The following is a 17,104-nucleotide window of genomic DNA, read 5'->3' on the forward strand; positions in this document are numbered from 1 at the left end:
GGTAGATAGGTAGATAGTTAGTTCATCCCCCTGCATTTGTAAGTCAGAGAGAGATGGGGAGAGTACTAGAGTATTGTACTCAAGTAAAAGTACTTGGTTAGGTTTCCTTTGAATTCCCCAACCTTTCCTCCTTCACAGTGGGTACTCAGCCAACACTGCACTCTGATAGTGTTGGTGAGAGTCGTTTTTAAACAATGGATGTGAAGGATTAACATGGATTGTTTTAATCTAGAAAGTTTAAACTGACTGTGTGAGTGCGTGCATGCGTGCGTGTGTGTGTGTGTGTGTGTGTGTGTGTGTGTGTGTGTGTGTGTGTGTGTGTGTGTAGTCTGTCAGGCTGTCTGGTCTCAGAGGAAGGCTGTACTTCTCTGGCTTCAGCTCTGAGCTCCAACCCCTCCCATCTGAGAGTACGGGACCTGAGCTCCAATCATCCAGGAGACTCAGGAGTGAAGCTGCTGTCAGATGGACTTAAGGATCCAAACTGGAGACTGAAAACTCTCAGGTATGGACAGATGGACAGACAACAGAAGCTCTCTCACTGTTTCTCTGTCACCAACTGATGAACTCTGGTTCATGTTTTATGGAGGATCTGAGTGAAGGTGTATCAAGTTTATTCTGACTATGGTTCTTCCTGCAGGACGGACCATGGTGGACTGCCAAGACTGAGACCTGGTGTGAGGAAGTGTGAGTGTGTTTAAAGTTTGATTCATGAGAACTCAGCTGCATGTTACACTAGATTTTTACATTTTCTTGACCGAAGTACGATGATGAATTCTTCCTTTCAGTCAGGATCTGTTTTCTGTCAGTATGGCTGGAAATATGTTAGAATTCAATCAACAAATTTAATAATTTAATTTACAAACGCAACAAACTGAACAAAGTGATCCAACAGAAATAATAAATATATTTTATTAACAGTCTAGCCAACAGAAAGCTATCTTTGTTTCTTTTAATTTTTACTAAACTTGTAAACTAAACATGAACTGTATTTGCTGATTCTTGGTATGAACATTAGCTTCGGTACATCGGTAACAATGCATTTGACAGGACCCCAGTATCAGTTTACTGAACTTTATTGTGTTACGTTGAAGACACAGCAATGCACAGGGCACTTATGCAATTCATACTAAATCTGTGAACCTGAGGTTCTGCAAACAGAAATGAAAGCATAAAGTTAGTGCATATAAAATACAATCCAATAATAAGTATGCTTCACATTCTTAGGATACAATTATACATATTCATAACTGAACAAATTAACTAAGTTACTCAATTTACCTTAATATCAAACTAAAGTGCTCAAAATGCCTTAATATCAAAGTATTATACATTTACAAAGGCTGCCATCACAAACCAAACACTTCCACTAATACTTTAACACAATAGGAAGCCGTTATGGCAGTGACAATATTCTACATAGAGGCTTAATTAATACAATTAATTTCCATTGCCTATACAGCCCCGTTACATTGGTAAACACTAGGGGTGTGACGAGACACCCCCTGCTCACGAGACGAGACAGGAGATTGGGTTAAAGAGATCGAGACGAGACAAGGTTTATCAATATTTTACAGAAAACTTCAATGAACAAATAAGACTAAAGAATAAAATAGTCCTTTATTCAATCGAAAGTCACAAAATGAAAACCGAGCACTGAAAGGTTTTGCCATAAACTGAAATGACTGACTTCTCTCCTGTATAACTAACAGTTACACTGTTATTTATTCCATATGTATGGAGGAGAGAGTCTCTTCACTCAGAGAACCAAGGTTACAACATAACTAAGCATTTTCGGGCAGTAGTTGAGACCAAATGTTTTGTACTTGAATTTGTCATTGTACAGTAGACTGGGAGAAATAAAGCTTATTTTACAATTGTTTCACATTGATTACGTTCTAAACATAGACTATTGCATCTGGTTCAGCGAAGTGCTGCAAATGCGGAAGATGCCTTAAGCCTGCATTCTCTCTGAATTCCAGCAGAGGGCGACACGTGCGGTTGCAAAAGGAGGTCGGTTTCTGTAGAAGGCTATGAGAAAGTGATCGACTTCTTACTTGATTTATTACCTCAGTAAACATTTTCATAATGGGTTTATGGTCTCAATCGCTAGTTTTAAGTCTTCTGCAATACAGAATGATGTTCATTTTTTGAATTATGGTCTCATTGATTTTAAAATCAACGATAAAGCAGGTGGTGTTTTAGGGCGTGGCTATGATGTGATTGACAATTTGCGGCCTGTCTTACATGTAATATAACTATTGGACAAAGATATATTTAAAACCTAGCGAAGCTAAATCTTACCTCAAATTATGTCGGCTAGCCTTCAGCAGCAGTTGCATCCAGATTGCCAGTGAAAGTGTGTAACATAACGTAGAGTGTAAGCAGCGTTGCCATCTCTCAGCTAACGTCACAGTCAGATACCGCCCATCAGTCTAAGGCTCCTCCCTCACGTCTAAAATCGTCACATCCGCAACCAAGATGGCTGTGCCCGTAACAGGAAACTCGACGACTCATAGCAGATCTCCATAAACTAATGGGTGACGTCACACATGCTCTGTCCATTAACATTTACAGTCAATGGTTCTAAAGCACAAATAAATTACCATCAAACACTCAACAGATGATTTTTGCGAAGACAGATGCTCGATCCCAGCCATACATCTGATGGTGATTTACAGATTTACAGCTGTGTAGACTGAAAACACAAAATCACAGCAAACAATGTTTTATTAATAACATTCTGTCTCTGACTTTATTTGTGTTCATGTGCATCCATAATAAAGTAAGTGCAGTATAATGATTCACATTTCATAGTTGGTTGGTGAAGTGAGCTTTTGTAATTCATTTTCAGATATATTATGTGTTGGACTCTCGTTTTATTCTTGCTAACTAATGTGGTCTGGGAAGATTTATAATGCTGAGTGCATGACCAATTTCTACAGAAATCCCTCTTATATAATGTAGAAATAACCTTTATTAGTGGCTGTATTCCTTAGTATTCATGTTGTTGGTTTGTTTGACTGGGAAATCATTGTTTAATTGATGATAGAGGTAATTTAGAGTCAGTTTGGGAAAGTGACAGTGCTATTCAACCGTGTCAATTTAATTTATCTTTTCGCCACTAGAGCACGTGTTTACTAGAGATGTACGAGATCTCGTGAGACTAATGTGACGTGATTTCTCGTCAAGGTAAAAAGTGCCTCACGATGTCTGTCAATAGACTCATGGACAAGTTATAATCATGCTGTCTAATCAGCATCTTGATATGCCACACCTGTGTGGTGGATGGATTATCTCAGCAAAGGAAAAGTGCTTACTAACAGATTTAGAGAGATTTGTGAACAATATTTGAGAGGAATAAGCCTTTTGTGTACATAGAAAAATTCTTAGATCTTTGAGTTCAGCTCATGAAAAATGGGGGCAAAAACAAAAGTGTTGCGTTTATAATTTGTTCAGTATAGATCAGGAGTTTGCCATAGTAGCTGCAACAAACGATTGAGGAAATAAACTTGTCCATGAGTCTATTGAGAGACATCGCAAGACACTTTTTACCTCGACGAGAAATCTCGTCACATTTAGTCTCACGAGATCGCGTACATCTCTAGTACAACTCTACTACAAATACTTTCACACATAATTAATTGTCAGTAAAGTTATTAATAAATCAACAGATGATAATCTGCAGCTGATTGTGTCTTGTTCTCTCCATCAGATGTTTGTGAACTGGAACCGGACACAAACACAGTAAACAGAAGACTCAAACTGTCTGACGACAACAGGAAGGTGACACATGTGGGAGAGGATCAGTCATATCCTGATCATTCAGACAGATTTGACTCCTGGGAACAGCTGCTGTGTAGAAATGGTCTGACTGGTCGCTGTTACTGGGAGGTTGAGAGGAGAGGAGACGTTCATATATCAGTGAGTTACAGAGGAATCGGAAGGAGAGGAAACAGTGGTGACTGTTGGTTTGGATGGAATGATCATTCCTGGAGTCTGATCTGCTCTGATGATGGTTACTCTGTCTGTCACAATAACAGAGTAACAGCCCTCACTTCCTCCTCTGTCTCTAACAGAGTAGCAGTGTATGTGGAATGTCCTGCTGGCACTCTATCCGTCTACACAGTCTCCTCTGACTCCCTGATCCACCTCCACACCTTCAACACCACATTCACTCAACCTCTTTATCCTGGGTTTATGGTCCCCTCTGGTTCCTCAGTGTCTCTGTGTCCTCTGCAGGACTGAGAGTCTCTCCTGTGGACAGAAACACTGACTGAAGATCAGCTGCTGAAATTAAAGTTCAGTCTGTTCACCATCACACACTACAGACCAAACATCAATCATTTGTGCCAATAAATCACATGTCAATATAAACATTCGAGCCCATCTATATGCTCCTTTTCACACCGAATACAACTACTTACTTGTACTTCCCTTTATTTTGTGTTACTTAGTTTTTAATATGTATTATCTTGTATGTTTTTTTTATGTAAAGCACATTATGATTCTATCTGTGAAAAGTCTTCTTTAAATAAAGCTATGCTGAATTATCAGAAAGCAGCAATGATTCATAAGAAAAACTTAAATTCATGTTCATCCAATTTGTTTGTAATTCATCCATCCTCTTTGTATGTTTCTAAAAACACTGAAGTATATGTTGCCATGTTTTGCTGGCTGTACTCATACGCATTTTGCTTGATTGAAGATGGGGGCCTAAATGCTGCATTTTGCACAATGTGTTGTGTATTGTGTTTGTGGTGTTATGACCCTGGAGGCCAGGGTGAGCATATCATGCTCTCACCTATACACATCTGCAAGCAAGAATCACTCTGATGTTCCCTTTGTGTCACTACACCCTGAGGAAGGCTCAAGCTGACATGCGTTGGTGTATTTTTAATATCTTGCCCTATTTAATAAAGGCTTTTTTTTATCACTTTTTGTAACCAACCTTGAGTGTCTGGACTTGATTTTTTATGACTTTCTTGGTCATAATTCTTCCTCCTTTTTGTTATGTTTAACAATGTTTACACATGCCTGTAAGTCCAGCAACATTATACTGCTAGATTTATAATGGAGTTTGGTGGGGGGGGAGATGGAACTAAACAGACATGTGTCAGTGATTATTAGTTTTTTTTAATGGTGGTAGAAAATTACAATAAAACACGTTAAACACTATAACAAATATGTTCGTAAACCTGTTTTAAGTTAACTGATTAAAATAAATAAGCTAAATAGTTGCTGATTAATGTTCTATGTATTAACTAGTAGGGGTGGGAATCACCTCACTATACGACTTATGTCACGATACGATGTTATTGCGGTTTTAAACATATTGCAATATTCTGCGATATATTACAATTTATTACCTTTATTTCCAAATTCACGTTTCCCAATTTCAAAAGATGTCCCAAAAGGAAACTTTGTCAACATCTGTTTTATCTAAAAAGATAAAGTTTCTTCTCACTTCAGTTTTATTGCTGCAAAATGGGATTCTCAAGCAGACAAACTGACCAACACATATATAATAATAGATCAATATTCAGCGTCTATGTATCGATACCGTATCGCCATAGAAAATATCGCAATACTTTATTCCTGAAATTAATACATTCCTGAAAAGATTGTAATGGTCAGCTTTTGCAATCCTGAGTTTTGCACATTACAGATGTTAAATATATATCTGAATTATTTCTATTGACAAGCATGTTTGCACAGACGAGTGGATTTGGTGGAAAGAAATGTATTGCTCCAGCTCTGTGTACCTGCTGGTAGGGGTGGTACGGTTCATGAAAAAACATCCAAACCGCTCGGTTCACTTGTCTCAGTTCGGAGCGCATGTGTGTCGCACGGTCCAACGCATGTAGCCTCGTGCCCATATGTGACCTCAGACAGTGTGTTTCCCCATCGTGCGAAAGAAGAGGTGTGGACAAGTTACCAACAAAACGTACAGTGAAAGACGGTGCAAAACATTTCAGACCATCCTGCCAACCTGTATACATTTTAACATAAATGCACGCTGTAACGATTTTTCACTATAAAGTCGCTGAAAGCTGCTGCTGTTTCAATCCTGTCAGCTCTCTGCAGCGGGTGGGGGTAGGGCTGCTCAGTTCCCCCCGCGACTGATGCGCGCACACACAAACATACACAATCTCACAAATACACACACACACACACACACACACACGGTGGATGCAGGAAAAACGGAGATGAGACATACAGGATGACCTATATTGAGGACAGCTACGTTATTGTAAGTGTAATGATAAGTTAAAGTCCAATAAGTACTTTATCAAACCGTATGAATGTGTGTCCCAGGCCAGGATAGGAAATGAACTAACAATGTAAAGATCAACAAGCCACTGACAGTGACAGATGTTCAAATTTGATTCATTCAATAAATTATTATTTTTTGTCTTATATCCACCAGCCTTTTTCATATTATACCAACATTTGCAGCATCCTGAGCCTTTTTGGTTACTAGGAAAACTCAGCCTAGAGTAGTTTTATTCTCCCCAAAACATATTTCCTTTTAAAGAACTATACAAAAAAAATCACAATTTTTTTTATGTTTAACGTATTCTGACTTATTTAAAAGATGGACCTTTAAGAGTTCCTCTCTTTTTCTTTTAAGGGATACCATTTTTGTAAGAGCTACACTGAAGTTGGCAGTTTGATAAATGCAAGTTATTGCAATTGATATTCTGTAATATTTTAATCTTTGTGTGCTAAAAAGGCACATAAGTTCCTGTAGATGGCAATACACATTCTCTTTTTTTTGCCAAATAAATGAAAAGCTTGTTAAAATCATCAATGTCTTCCCTCTTGCTGTATCAACATCTCACCTAGCTTTCCTCAGACATGGTCCCAATAATGTTTTTTTTTTTTTTTTTTTTTTAATAATGTGCTTAAAGTCAAGTCAAATGCAGTTTGTGCATGATTACATGATATAACTATTTTTGAATACTGTACCCTGCATTGTGGATAATTAGGCTAAATATCACATGCTGAAGTATATTTCTGGAGTGTTAAAGATTAAAAGAAAAAATAACAACAACCGTACAGAACCGAAAACCGTGACCCTAAAACCGTGATACGAACTGAACCGTGGGTTTTGTGAACCATACCACCCCTACCTGCTGGCTGTGTATGTTAGGTTGTAGTACTAAAACATGTTTCAACCTGTGTTGGTGAATAGTAGTTTTATTTAGAATTTTCTGACAGGAAGTGTGTTTTATTCCCAGCAGCTTGACAGTGATGGTGAGAGGAGAGTGGTGGTGACTCTGCTCATCGGGGCTTAAATGAAAGAGGATGCATGGAGATCTCAGACAGCTGGCAGGATTATTCATCCCCTTCTTCCACAGAGTGTCCTGTCTGCAGTCAGGTGAGTCCAACTGTCCCCTGTCCTGCTGCTGTGTGTTTAATTGTCCTCATGTCTCTCTGCAGTTTCTCATTCAGCCAGCAGCTGTACTGCAGGTGCAGCTTACCTAAAGTCTAACTTCACTATCAGCAGGAAGCATCTGCATTGAGGTCCAGAGAGAGGAATTCCCTCTGGCTGCATGCATTCTTCAAACCACACACAGAGTATTCATTCACTTTTAATCCTTGGAATTAGTTTAATGTTTAATGTGTAAAACAGAAGATGGGGAAAAAGGACAGAAAAAGTGACAATTCAATAAACAAAATGAAATTAGCAGGTGATAGGGTCAAAAGACAATAAAAAAAGACCATAAAAAGACAGCATAACATAAAAGCAAGTCAATAAAAATGTGTCTCTCTCTGATAATTTCCTTTCCTCCATCTCTTATTAATCAATGTCTGTGATGTCTGTCCCACACTACCATCTATGTTCTGGAAGTTGTTCTTCTAAATAAAAGAGCAAATTAACATTCAGAAACTTCACAGGAGAAAGGAGGAGACCACACATCTTTTTTATAAACCTCCGTAGAAACTTAAATTCTGGTTTCTATCTCTGGGGAAACTCTGAAACATTTAGTGTGTTTGGACGAAGCAAAACCAAAACTACTGTCTCCAAACTTAGAGAGTAAAACCTGATTTTATATTCCACTGACATGACTAATACATGTGATACCATAACCATATTGGAATAACATAATGTTGCATTATTTTCAGCCCATTCTCCCAGGTCCATCCACTATGCAGTTAAAGAAGTGATTTAAACAAGTGGATCACTTTTTAGAATAGTTGATTCCTTCAGTAGATGCTGACTCTCCGTCTGCCTCCTCCTCCTTCAGGGAGCTTCCTCCTGAGCCAGCGGCATCATGGGAGGTTCCACCTCCCCCCTGAACTTTTACTTCATATGTTTGTATTCACAAATATGGGGTTGAGTAATGTGACAGCAAACTAAACTAACACTGCAGAACATGCAGAGAGTCTTAGGTCCCTGATGTGAAAGCCCCCTTAATGCTTTTATATTCCATTATATATTTGATATATTTTGAATGTCATCTGTGTTTTCCTTCTCATAGGATAAATAAAGGTATTCCCACCATAAAATATAAAAAACAAAAAGTGAAGGAAATTAAGTCCGTGATGCTAAAATTAACCCTGGAGGAGGACACCCAGACCCCACACTTTGATATGCACCCCCCACAAAGGCCCACTCTGAGCCAAGATATGTATACAGTCTGATACTTTAACAGTTTTACGACAAACTGAGACTTTCTTGACTTGCTAAATTATCTTTTAAACTGACAAACATCAAATGTGTAATTCATGGCTCAATTCAAATGGGATCAAAATAAATATTTGTCCGTCCCCGTTCACCACAGAACATATTTTTTCTGAAATGAAGTCCCATGATGGTCCAGAGGAAGGGAAGAGACTTCTCCTCTCTATAGAGCTCAACAGTGAGCGCCCAGTTTTTGAATGTCTCTTGTCCCCCCATACCTCCATTGACATTTCATTAAAGGTGTTTTATTGAAGGATGGAGCATGGGCCAAAGAAGAACCCATTAGATTTTGGAGAGGACCCGAATAACAAGCAGATACAAAAAATGTTCCCCACTGAGGAAGTCATGTGAACTTCCTCTTAAGACGGTTAACATTGTGAAATGTATATAGATCATGGCTTGGCAGAGGACCTCTCCGAGGGTCCTTCTGCTTTAATCATGTGTTAGTGGGCGTGCCCCAGATGGAAAGAGGGAACTGAGAATAAAAACTAAATTTTGATCACAGAAGGAAACATGACACATATTAAAGCAACGGAAAAAAAATGTAAACTGTAAGTACTGCTTCTTACATTTTTAGTTACATTACATTACATGTCATTGTTGTTCTCTAACAAAATGTAATTTAGTTGTAGTGGGGCATCATTTCACCAAGCCTTAATAATAATAAAGTTCAGCCATACACTCTAAAAACAAATACTGCACATTACTTAATTTAATTAGTGAAACATTTTTACACTCAAAAATATTGAGTAGATTACAAAGCTTGGAAATCAAGTAAAACAAACCATAAATAATGAGTAGATTTGAGTAATATTTGTAATCATGTCGTAATGAATTTATTTAGTATACTTACCAAATATAATTAAGTAAATGTATTTAGACTGTAAACCATTTATTTAGTAGAAGGCACAGAAGAAAGTGAGTAGATACAACTGAAACCATTAGTATGATATAACTGAATACTTGCCTAAGATTTATTTAAAATATGTGTTGTACTTATTTCTTTTACTCAATTTATTACATTGTATAGGTGTTTTCTACTTGATGTCAATAAATGTTAACCTAAAAAAAAAATAAGTATGACCAAGATCTCACAAAACATGAACATTTTGACTACATTTGCCAGAAAGACATTTTTTTGCTTTTTTAAGCTCCTCATGCACATGTGAAACACCAGCAGCAACATCACTGACACAGTATAGTGCAAATAAGCGAAAAGTGCATTAGAACAAGACATTTTTGCAATACCTGAGAATTTGGCCACTTTTCTTAAAGAACTGGAGCCAACTGAACCATTCAACCAATTGCGTTTTTTTATCTTGAACCATCAACTGTCATTTAACCCATTGACAAATGTCTTACCGTCTTACCACTTAAAGGAGAATTCCAGTCAATTTCAACATGTAGCTCTGTTGCTTGGAAATGTGGAGTGCTGGCAGTAGCAAAAAAAACGAAAACAGTCGGTGCTGCCTACATCGTGTTATCCCCCTGCTCGAAATGTCATTACAAGTGCCTAACCATGTGCAGTGATTCCTTCCGAGGGAACACAGCAAATCTGACTGCAGTAGATGTGACAGAAAGACATAAATGTTTTGTTAATCCAGCCAGTGCACATACCTCTGTTTATTTTTCCGGTCAAGTCCACACTAGTCGATTGTCGAACTCATACAATCCAATATTCCAGTCAAATTTGCTGTGTTCCCTCGGAAGGAATCACTACACATGGGTAGGCACTTGTAATGACATTTCGAGCATGTTTAGAGGCTTAAAACAGGTTTAAAACTTGCCCTGTTTAAGCCTGTTGGGTGCTAACTAGCAGGGGGATAACACGGTGTAGGCAGCACCGATTGTTTTAGTTTTTCTTGCTACTGACAGCACTCCAAATTTCCAAACAACAGAGCTACGTGTTGAAATCGACCGGAATTCTCCTTTCATTTCATCATTTCATCATTTACACTCAAAAAAATACAGTAGTTATTTTTTAACATTCTACCGTTACACAACAGGTCACCGTCTGCAGACAGGGTGAGACACAGATTTTATACACATCTACTTTGAATAAAATGTAATGATAAAAGGACAACCCAGAGCAATCTTTTAAAAGGGACAAACAACTAAATGGTCAAGCGATATGGAACTTGTGTTGGAACTTGTGTATGCACCCAAAGACATGGAAAAATAAAGCCCAGGTTCAAAAATCCTGGAATTACCCTTTTGAGTAACTTTACATTAAAATTAAGATTACTGCTTAAAATCACAATCTATGTAATAAGGCAAAATCTAAATTACCCCCACTATTTACTTTAATGTCACTCTTCTGTCATCTGTGTTGGACATGCTTTTTTAAAGACTTCTGTATTTCTAACAATTCAAGATACTTTGAACTTAAAATGCATTAAAGTCATTTGTGGGGAAACTGCCTGTAAACTGAAATCAGATGCTTAATGGCTTATAAATGGAAAAAAAAAATGCTTATTAATGCAACGTGTAAAATGTAGACTCAAAACACATTGAAATCTGTCCAACACTGTGAGCCTGACCACACCTGGAGATCATCTGATTAAATGGAGCTTTAGATTGTCCAAGGTTCTGTCCAGAACCTAAATAACAGTCATTTATCGCATTCCACACATGGCTCAATTGGGTATGAGTCACATTTTCTCATCTGAACAGCTGCCTCTCAGCAACTACATGACCATATTGTTTCTCAGTCTTTGCACCTTTGCTGAAAGGTTTCCGGAATCCACTTACACAAGCATCTTTTGAAATACCTAAAAAATGTATTTAAGAGTTTTGGGGTATTTCAGATCCAAAGCATAGGTCAGTCCTAGCAGGTAGCAACAGGCTCTGCTGAGATCCCCAAGATGGTTGAGTACAGTGGAACCTTCAGTGACGATCCCAACATCATCCACTTTTATTCCGGACCAGGTACACAGCCATCACCTGTGCTGCCAGCTCTTCTTCCACATCGACAGCTGAATCAACACTCTGCAGACATTGTATAAGGCAACTGGTTAGAACAGGCAGATAGGTTGTCACCAAAATAGAATAAAATCAATTACCAAAACAACTAAATCAATCAGTTGTACAAAGATTGTAGAGTAAGTTGTAAGGGTGTTACGATCGAAATTAAGTCACAATCTTGAACATCGAATAAGAAAATGGAATCGTCGATACTGCCACGCCCCCATGTCACGTCGTTGGCTTGTCAAGCGGAAAAAAACACGTGTTGAAGTGCTGCGAGTCAGTCAACCTCCTGTAACTTAGCTAGAGCCACTCAAAAGATAGCAACTGCAGATGCTGGAGACCCATCGACAGAACTTGTGCCCCCTTCTCTTTCACTGAAGTGTGTGAAAGTGTGGATGTATTTTGGAGTTATGTTGACAACGTTCGGATTGTCGACAAAAAAGCCACAGTTTGCCAGCTCTGCTATGTGCGTGTACCCTATTCTTTGTGTTTACCATTGGACATTAGCCTAGCACCTAGTGGATTTTCCCTCTGCTTAATAGCTTTATCCCATCAAAACCGCACGGTTGAATTTCAGACTGCATGCATGTTTTACCGCCTAAACAGAGCAGCTTATATTGATTATAGAGAGCAACAAGTTAGCAGACTGCCGTCAGCAGAGTCGCCCTCTTTGCTGTGTCTGCTCAGCTGCTGTGCTGGCTCAATGGTGTTTTAAGCCCCCAACTAAGCCTTCCAGGCAGCGCTGCGACCGTTGTCTTCAACCATAACCATTGCCTAATCCTAGTGCATTCCAGGCAGCGCTGCGACCGTTGTCTTCAACCATAACCATTGCCTAATCCTAGTGCATTCCAGGCAGCGCTGCCTGGAAGACAACGCTGGGGGCTTCAAACACCAAACACCTGCAGTGAAGCGTCTGCCCTCAGGATTGTAGGTAAACTTTTTTTTTCTTTTTACTTTATTGACAAATTGTTAAGTTTCCAATTGACTGAAGATATGTTATTTTTACATATGTTGTTAATAAATGTTTTAAATTTGACAATGTAATGTGGTACATTGCGAACAAAGGTCAGATATTATGTTACATACAAGTCTAGTCTAAAAATGGCATAGCAACCTGTGCTTTAAAAAAAAATAATAATCGAGAATCGAATTGTGATCGAAAATGTAATCGAAGATTTGGAGAATCGTGACACCCCTAGTAAGTTGTGTATTGTTTTAACTAGCTTTGGTTGATTATTTCTGATATATGCTTAATTTGTTTGAATGTTGGTAAATAAACATGCAAATAATAGGATCCAGGTGGATACAAATATAGGTCAGTCAATATAAATAAAGCTTGAATAAACAAGTGACCAGCGCTCATTTTTGCTTACAAATGTGGGGTCTTGGGTGTATGACTGCATATTGCCTTTGCATGTATCTAAATCATTTGTCTTTTTCTGCTTGTGCAGAAGGGCTCATGAAATTCGATTCCGCAGCCACTGAGGAGTAGAGAACTTGATTTTAAGATTTGTATTTATTTATTTGTATTTATTTACTGTAAACAAAAGAAAAATGTGTGAATCTGTCGTTATTGCACAAATCCTCCAAGTACCTAACTAAAAAACTAAAAATCCCTATCCTTACCAGAGTCAATATAGTGTTTAGTAACTCCTAAATAATGTTGATTACTCACTGACGTCCAGTGATCACCGGTTAATGAGCAGCTCATTTCTGCACAAGTCCGTGTTAACACAGCCCATCTCCACTCTTACCCGGCGACAGAGAAACAGGCTGGATAGTCCGGTACACTGTTGTTTCCACAACAACAAAAACACAGCAGTCTCTGAACTTGCGTTGGAAGTTTTGTTGAAGTTGGATGTAGTCCAGTTTTTGTCTAATGAGCGGACACTTGCAACCAGGATTGATGGAAGAGGTGGCCGGCTAGTGTTAGCTTTCCACCTAGCTAGGTTATACTCCAGCCCCCGTTCGCGTTTCACCGCTGAGGATGTCCCCCCGTGTTGCCCGATCCGGCCGCTGCCCGCTACGGCCGCTGCAGCTGCTGCTGCTCCCTCCGGCCACCTCTGCTGCCTGCTCCGGCCACCGCTGCTGCCCGCTGGTCAAACTAACCTGTACGGCGGGCCACAGCAACCTCTTTATTTCCGAACATTCATCTCTCCCCCGCCCCCCCCGAGGCCCGGTGGTCTAGCATCACGTTAACTGTACTACTATGCTTAGCTCCATAGGTGGTAGCTCAAGCTTGACGTGCTTCGGTGATATTTTAATTCAGCTTTACACAATGTGCATATGGCTTTCGACTTGTCTACAAGCCGTCCGGGAGTTTTGGAAAATAAAAAGCGCCATTCAGGATTTCATTGCTGCTGTCTTTCTCCATCATGCCTGCAGCCTGCTGCAGCAGGATGTGATACGAGGAAGTGGCAGCTTGATGATAAGTAACGGTGCTGCAAAGGGTCAAAATAGTAGCCTGTTAGGCACGACGCAAAGCCCAGTGAAGTGTAAAATAAATTAATAAATGCCGGCATGCGATTAAAAAAAATTAATCGCATTGCGTCGGCCCTTAATCGCATCGCGATTAACGTGTTAACGCTGACAGCCCTAGTAATTTTTTTAAGACAAAAGTAGAACTTTGATTCCAGCTTGTTAAATGTGAATATTTTCTAGTTTCTTCTCTCCTCTGTGACAGTAAACTGAAACTCTTTGAGTTGTGGACAAAACAAGACATTTGAGGACGTCATCTTGGGCATTTGGGAAACACTGATCCACATTTTTCACCATTTTCTGACATTTTATAGACCAAACAATCGAGAAAATAATCAACAGATTAATCAACTATGAAAATAATCGTTATTTGCAGCCCTACTTGCATGGGTTCTTATACTGAATGGGGGTACTGTTGATGTATAACTGTGCTAATGTCTTTCTGCTTTCTGTAGCTCTGCATGCCTAACTGAGAAAGCTTATTTGTTGCTCTAGCAGTCTGTGTGGTGTCTTGACTTTTGTCTGTATAGTTTAACCTGTACTAATGTCTTGCTGTTTCCTGTTGCTCTGGTCTAACATCTGGCCAAAGGACTACAGTTGAAAATTAGCCGGCTGGCTAACACTGGCACATTTACAGAAATGTTATTTAATGTGTGTTGTCCTTTATAAAAGAATTAGAATTAAATTAGAATCTAATTATTCATTCATAATTCTTCTGCCTTCACTGTATATTGTGCTTGATATGTCTGGTGCCCTTCCAATGCCATTCAGGGCAATTTATTTTTTAATAAATGGAAATGGTGGTATTGAATTGTGATTTATTTGTACGTGTATAACTGTAGTCCCATGTTTCAGAGGGTGGAGGACAAGTTTTCTGTGCCAGTTAATTTTCATGTAGCTTTGTATGCGTCTCCAGTTATCTGCCGCTGAGACAATCAAATGGAGTTTTTTGGAAAGTCCCATTTCAGAAGGTGGCATACTGTTCCAGATCATTTTACAAAAACTCCTTTGTCTCAGCAGCAGGTAATACCTGGAGACGCATACAAAGGTGTAATGCATTTCCTGTTGAAACTAGCTGCTGAGCCAGACAAACAAAGCTACTGGAAAATTAACACATGTGCAGAAAACATGTCCTCCACCCTCTTGAAGCATGGGACTACAGTTACAGATGTAGTATAAAAACAACGTCTAAAATTTGATGTTGAAAAGACGTCCACAAACAACGACATTTGGACTATAATAGCCTTTACATGGAGGTCCCATGGACGTCGCCTGGCAACAACCCCTTCAGTGGACCGAAATTGGACATCCAAAAATGTCATAGAAAAGACGTCACTCCGACGTCACATTGCGCAGTGGGTAGAGGTTGTACCAGAATAGGTTTACATGGTTTACTTTTCAAAAAACACCATTTTTTGTTGTACTGCACATTGCTGCAGCTCCTCTTTTCACCCTGTGTTCAGGTCTCTGTTTTAGCTACAGAGTGAGACCTCTCACTGCTGTAACATCTTTGTTGGCAGTCACACATGCGCAGTAGCTAGGTAAGATCACATCATCTAGCTAGCTGTTTGTTTCTACAACTTCAGTAGTACAAGGCAGGATTAGCCGGGAGACTTCTTCTAAACAAGGGCACACTTCCAACTTTGCGTGGAATACCAGCAGAATAGGGACATGTAAGTAGTTCTTTTGTAGATTATGGAGAACTAGTGTGTGTTGTAGCAGTGTTTTGCCATTCAGAATGAGCTAGCATGCTAGTGCTAGCATGCTACGGTTAGCCACTTTTCGGCTAGTGACGTAGAAAGCTGTGCTGATTTTGAACAGCTCACCCGGAGACTTAAAGCAGGACACAGGAGGAGTTTTGGGACCTTTAGGCTAAAAAGACTTGAACCTCCCCTCACCAGTAATAATTTTTCTATGACTCCCCAAAATGATTTGAAAAAGAGGAATGACCCTCCCCTTATATGCTAGTTTGCAATAAGCAAATATGTACAGATGCCATTTAATTTTTTACACCCATGACATACATGAATTAACCTCTGCTTTCTCATCTTACACATCCCACTCCTCTGTTATGGTGTGGGGGCCATTTCAGTAGATTAACTCACTAACATTGTTGTGGAAACACAATAAGCATGGAAACTAAATGCACACTTCATGCATTACTGCATTACTTCAAATACTAAGTTACTCCTCTATTAAACTAGTATTCACATGAACTGGGAAATAACAAATTCAACACGGGTTGCTATGGACTTGTCACTAGGCTTCCTCAGTCATTGTATATTTTAGCATAGGTAAAGCTGCCGAAGCTGAACATTATATTCTAAAACATATATGTTTATTTTTAAAGCAGATTCTAAATTACATTGTAACAATTTAACAATTCACCCTTATGAAATCCAATCGTGGCACGGCTGTCTTGGAACGCAATAGACAGATGGTGGCGGAATGCCCCGACAGTTAAATTCAACTAAAATGTAACAGTGACCAATCAGTGTTCGATCTACAGTCTGTTGAGATGCCTCTCCAAACGCAGAAACGAAGCGCAATCACACCATAAAACGTTAAGACACGTTGAGAAAAAAGATCCATATTTTGCCAATGACACGGAAAAAAAAGTAATCCACAGCAATCAGTAGATCCACAAAAAGGGTCACGGTGTATCCAGCAAGGCCGATAGGAGCGTCACATTCACCAGCCAGCTCCAAACAGGTGAACGAGGCCTCTCCACTTCGCCGTTTAAACAAAGTGGAATAAACGTAACGTCCAAATCTACACAAAACCCGCAATCAAATAGTAAGCTGACATGACATTTATATACATGGTATTTAGGAAACCTTTATTGCAACGTTGGCACGGCAAGATGTCCAGATAGTGCAACAGTAAGTTTCATTTTTTATGTCCTGCTGCTGCCATCGTCAGCCAGGTAACATTTTTTTTTACTAAAGCAGTATATGAAATCTGATGTAT

General features: G+C 39.2%; 2 protein-coding genes and 1 pseudogene across 2 annotated transcripts in view; all 3 read left to right on the top strand.

Moving 5' to 3' along the window:
• The window catches only part of LOC116055156 (SE-cephalotoxin-like), a 521,701-nt gene that overhangs the window by 269,420 nt on the left and 235,177 nt on the right, over nt 1-17,104 (top strand). The window lies entirely within an intron of this gene.
• LOC116062301 overlaps nt 1-17,104 on the top strand; it is a 1,036,964-nt pseudogene that overhangs the window by 258,650 nt on the left and 761,210 nt on the right.
• Nucleotides 1-17,104, top strand: part of LOC118494166 (NACHT, LRR and PYD domains-containing protein 12-like) — a 40,722-nt gene that overhangs the window by 1,123 nt on the left and 22,495 nt on the right. The gene's annotated exons all lie outside the window — the stretch shown is intronic.

The sequence above is a fragment of the Sander lucioperca genome, chromosome 21 (assembly GCF_008315115.2).
Source record: "Sander lucioperca isolate FBNREF2018 chromosome 21, SLUC_FBN_1.2, whole genome shotgun sequence".
NCBI classification, from domain to species: Eukaryota; Metazoa; Chordata; class Actinopteri; order Perciformes; family Percidae; genus Sander; species Sander lucioperca.